We start from the raw sequence: 5,224 nt of genomic DNA on the forward strand, positions 1-5,224 counted from the left end.
TAGTCTTAGAATGCTGATTGATCTTAATGTATAATTTATTAAGCATTAAAAGAACAATATTCCTTCAATGGTGGTATAATAAATACCTAAGAGTTGGTAGGAACGTAGTAGGTGTCATTCAATCATAGATAGATGAGTCTGGCACTCCTTAACAATATATATTTCTTTGTATATCACCGTCTGCCTATCCATGTATCGCTGTTTTGGCCAAATCTCAGCGCGTGGGAACCACTTAACAGCTTCATTGGCTAGGGGATCCCATCCTCAAACTCACCCATTCATGAACTGGGCCTGCTAGGCCCTGAGATCAGATCCTAGCACTGCCAGGCATGATGGAGAACACATACATCTAAAATCTAGATTCTATGTGATAGGATGTAAACAATGTAATAATTGGTATAAGTGTCATCAGAGTCAATAAAATAAGTAGTAAATAAATTAATAAAACAAGAAATAAAATGAATAAACGCACCAAACACAATATGGACTGAACATCTGAACGGAAGTATAAATCCTATCGTTAATATGTATATAAGGAGTAACTTTTCCAGGACTGAGGCTTGAATTCAGTCCCCCTAGGAGGAGGGAATGGTGGGAGATCCTGAGATACTTGTTTCTGGACCTAGGAAGAGTCATGGCATGCGATCGATCTCATCCTTGAATGAGTAGTTTGTGCATGATGCGAGTAGGAAATGATACGCAAGACTCATGGGGTATAGATTATTTGTAAAGAAGAGTTAATGAGGCATGACAATAATCATCACAGACATGAAATGAATGCATCAGAAAATACCCAAATATAGGTACACACAGATTGGATTCCATCACAAGTCACCATCAATCCTATACAAATATGTACGTATTTGCATTCTACCTTCTACTTATGAATGGATGACTATTGTGCTCCCCACTCTCCCCCCAGGGGGGCTCAAATTCAGGTACTGGAAATGCCTAGCTCCTTTGTCGCTCACAGGCTGTTGTGCTCATATGGACCCATTCACCAATTGGGCCTGCTAGGTCCCGAGTTCAGATCCCAGCCCTGCCAAAAGATTCATCTTGATGTAAGACGCCAATGGTTGCATATGTTTTCCTTTCCTGTGCAAGTCTTGGGTCTCAGCTAGGATGGAGAATGCATGGGCCACCCTGTGGTCATGGGAATAAGTCGTTATCCATGTCATCGCAGTTATACCTGTCATTATATACATGAGAAAATACACAATAATCCATGAATAGCATACAAAATAAACACAATAAGTACACTCAATGCACGATGCAGTCCCCACACGGATGTGAATATACATCCCATGTTTAAATGATGCATTGAGCACTATTTTGGGCTCCCTGTGGCTCGATCTCAGTTCCTGGGAAAAGGCCATCTCCTTAGTGGCTCAAAGTCTGGTGTGATCACGTGGACCGATTGGGCATTTGGGCCTCCTAGGCCCTGAGTTCGAAGCCCAGCAATACCAAAAATTCACCCTGATGTGAGAAGCCAGTCATTGCACTTGTTTTCCTGTGCTGTGCAAATTCTGAGTATCAGCCAGCATGGAGAATATATAGGCAACTGATGTCAGCTTATATTTCCATAATTCATTCATCTGCAATAACAATTTGCAAGACTGGAGATGTGAAGCACTTAGACATGATTTTATTCTCCTTCATTTGGAAGATTAATCTTTAGTCAAAAGGAATGTTTAAAAATGGCCTAGAATTTATTCCTACCAGTTTTTATAAATGGCTTTGTACAATGGTATGTGATTATTTTACTTTACATAGGATAATTTTTTCTACTACCTATAAGTATTGGAAAAAGAAGAAAACTAAAATTTACTACTTAGAGGAATATGATAGAAATAGAAGACAGATTTTATGTTTGTCAAATCTCTCATCAGTACCCATATTCAAGACTTAAAGTCATATTTCTTACTATGTTACACAGATAGGGAAAATATATGATAAGGCAACACATGATAAGGCAACTATTAGTGACTTTAAAATGTACCTTATGTGATGAAATTTACTTTATTAGCTAATATTTGGGTTTGAATTATGGGAGGCTGATCTATATAACACATTTCTGGAAGGCACCAACTGAACAACACAAATGGTGGGGGGTAGTATTTCTGCACTTTAATGAATGGTTGAACTTGTTTGGTATTAGTGCTGGGTACGTAAATCAACTCTATTGTAACTTGCTCCCTACACTTGAAAACCTTGTAATGTCACTATCATCTACTTGTCAAGTGTTATTTTGGTGAATATGATTTTTAAAAGTTTATTTGAAAAGGAATATACTTTCAGGAGATTAAATGTAGGTTACATTGGTTTGAGAATGACATTTTTATACTACAGAACCAAGTTTTACTGAAGTACCAGTGTTTTGAAGCACTAAGGGTCTTCTCAATTAATGTTTTTCTAAACTATATTTGACCTCTAAATCAAGTTTTCCTAGTCTTGGTTGACCAATTATGATCTATCATTCCAGAAACTATTTTTTTGGCTGCACTGAAATCTTTTATTCATCATTAGGAGAAAGGTATTAAAAATAACCTTGTTCATTTGTGATTTTGTTCACTCATATGGGCTGGTCATCTGTAAATTGAAAGTTTGAATTACAGTACTTTCTCTCAGATTTTGTGATCTCATCTTTCATTTTAAGTTGCCTTGCATTTCACAATTGATTACTGCTAATTCTTGTAAGCAATTGGGGCCCTGAAATATTATAGGAAATGAGAAATTGAGATGAGTCTTTAATTATTTTCTGTTGGCATGTTGCATGGGCCTATGTGAGAAGTCAAAGTCATGCCCTTGTTATCTGATGATGCAGATAACTGGGACCTGTTATCCTAGGACCCGTGGGTCCTGCAGAAGAATAATAGCTTTTAGACATCATATCAGCAAAATTTGGGTATAATCAGTAAGAATGCTTCAGAAATATGGAGAAAAACACTTTGGGACCAGCAAGTTAAAACAATAAACAGAGCATCAGAATAAAATCCCTTATAGATTAGCAGAAAACAATACTGTTATTTTACCATGTGTATTCAGAAGACCACGAACACTTAGAAGGTATCACAAGTTTATACTGAAGATATTGCATTGATACTTTTTATATTCTAATATATATTCTAAACCTAATTATTTATATCCAATCTATTTATGGGAATAAATGTCAATATTTTTGTCAAATTATCAATTCTAGTAAGATTCACTGTATGAAGTTTAAAATCAGCACATATAAATATAAAATATATAAGTACATATAATATAAAAATTGTTTTGCATTGTTGTGTTGTGTTTAGGGAATCAAAGGCAACTCTGTTTTAAAGCATTAATCCATTATCTGTACCTCAGTTTTTGGTAGAGTTAGACTTAAAGCTTTACCATTTGTAGATATGCAGCCTGGAGGCAAGAGGAAACACTTTGATTAAAACATTACAAATTTAAGGCCTAATATCGAGGAGAAACATATGGACTTCTCCAGGAGCTATTGCAATATTTGGTGATAGAATGTCAGTAGTGTAAGTTCCTGCTTGGTTGGATGATAGACAGGTCAGGACAGTAGGTAATCATGCATATGAACATTTTTTTCACTTTCTTGGCTTTAGCTACTTTTGAAATGATATGTATAATAAACAATTATGTTTTGATAAAATACCTTCCATTCTGAACAATTCTGTCTGAACTGTTCATCTCTCTATGATCCCTTGTAACTAAGATTATTTTTGTTCCAGTAAGACAATCCATGCTGTCAGGGTAAGATATTCTGGTTGGTCTGTTCCTACATGGAAGAAAGGTAAGGGTTCAGGGTCAACGTCTAGTGCATTTCGGTCCCTGGGTAAGGGTCACAAAATCACCAGGACACAGGGGATGCAGTGTGCAAACAGCAATTGCCACTGCATGCTGTGCTTTATTGTTAGTGGGTATTTAAAGACTAGCAAGCATAATCTTTGCCAAGATTTGGTCAGAAAACATTCACACAAAAATTTTCCACAGATACATTTTTACTTAACCTATGAGAGAATGTCTAGGTATATTATTATCTAAACTATTTTAGAGCAAGCTCAAACCACTTCTTCAATCTCAGCGAAATACTTGACCAGCTGTTCATCTATGCTTAAGCAAGCAGAAGAGCCACTTCCTCAGCTCCCAGGAGTCTGTGACATGTTTTGAGATAGGGAGAGGGAACATTTTCCCTCTGTAGCCTGGCGTTCCAAGAGTTTTCCTAATCCCAAACACAGTCCTTAGATAATCCCGAGGCTGGAGCCTGCATCATTCTGCCCCCTCAACATAGACCCTGAGTCTTCACAGTTCAGGTAGACATTTGTCCCAGGAAGACCTCATTTGGGAAATTTTAACCTGCAGAAAGTTAGAAGTAGCTCTTAAGTAAGGCTTACTTTGAATCCATTAGCTCCACAAAGCTAACTCAGTTGATAAATAAGTACTTGAAAAGCCACCACCTTTGGACTTAGCTGTAAAGGCTTCAAAGTATGATCAAATTTAAAATGAAAATGACAATATAGTCATTGACCAAAAAAATTGTAAATGTGAGCAATCGACCAAACTATATAAGTTTTTTCCACTGTACACAGAAATTTAGAGAAATAAGATCAATAGCATTTTTAGGAACAATAAGGGTTCCTTGGTACAAATAGGCAACCATGGATATATGTCTGTATAAAGATTGTATCATTACGTACTTAAATTTAGAGGATAATACATGCTTCAGCAGCAGGTCTACCCAAATTACAACAATACAGAGATTAACATGGCACTTGCACAAGGAGGATATGAAAATTTGTGAAGTATTCCATATTTTTTATTCTTCTGATGCAAGAAATGAAAAGCAGTTATTAAAAAGTTGATTACAAAAATACAAGTGTAACAATACATGTAATTCATAGAATTAAAGGTTAGTTTGACATCAGTGTATTAAATTTTCTCCTTAGAAAGGCCTTTACATAGCATAACCTTTACAAAACTTGAAATTAGATAATATTGCCATTTTATCCCAAAGAAATAAAATAATATAAGAAACTACAAAAAAAGGAGTCTTAAAATTCTTCTATATGGAATGCAATCTGCAAGGTCACATTTATTAATGAGTCTATACATTATATTACAATGTAGAATTCAAAGTATTATATCTAGGAGAGAATGATATAGATTATGGACATTACACAAACATAGATATACTTTTTTCAGAAAAGCACCCGGAACATCTTTA

General features: G+C 35.7%; 1 pseudogene; it reads left to right on the forward strand.

Annotated features, from left to right (window-relative positions):
* Positions 1-4,717: 4,717 nt before the first annotated feature.
* On the forward strand, positions 4,718-4,817 carry LOC122097708 (annotated as a pseudogene).
* The last annotated feature ends 407 nt before the right edge of the window (positions 4,818-5,224 follow it).

This window comes from Dipodomys spectabilis, unplaced genomic scaffold (assembly GCF_019054845.1).
Source record: "Dipodomys spectabilis isolate Male_0828 unplaced genomic scaffold, ASM1905484v1 ptg000426l, whole genome shotgun sequence".
Classification (NCBI taxonomy): Eukaryota; Metazoa; Chordata; class Mammalia; order Rodentia; family Heteromyidae; genus Dipodomys; species Dipodomys spectabilis.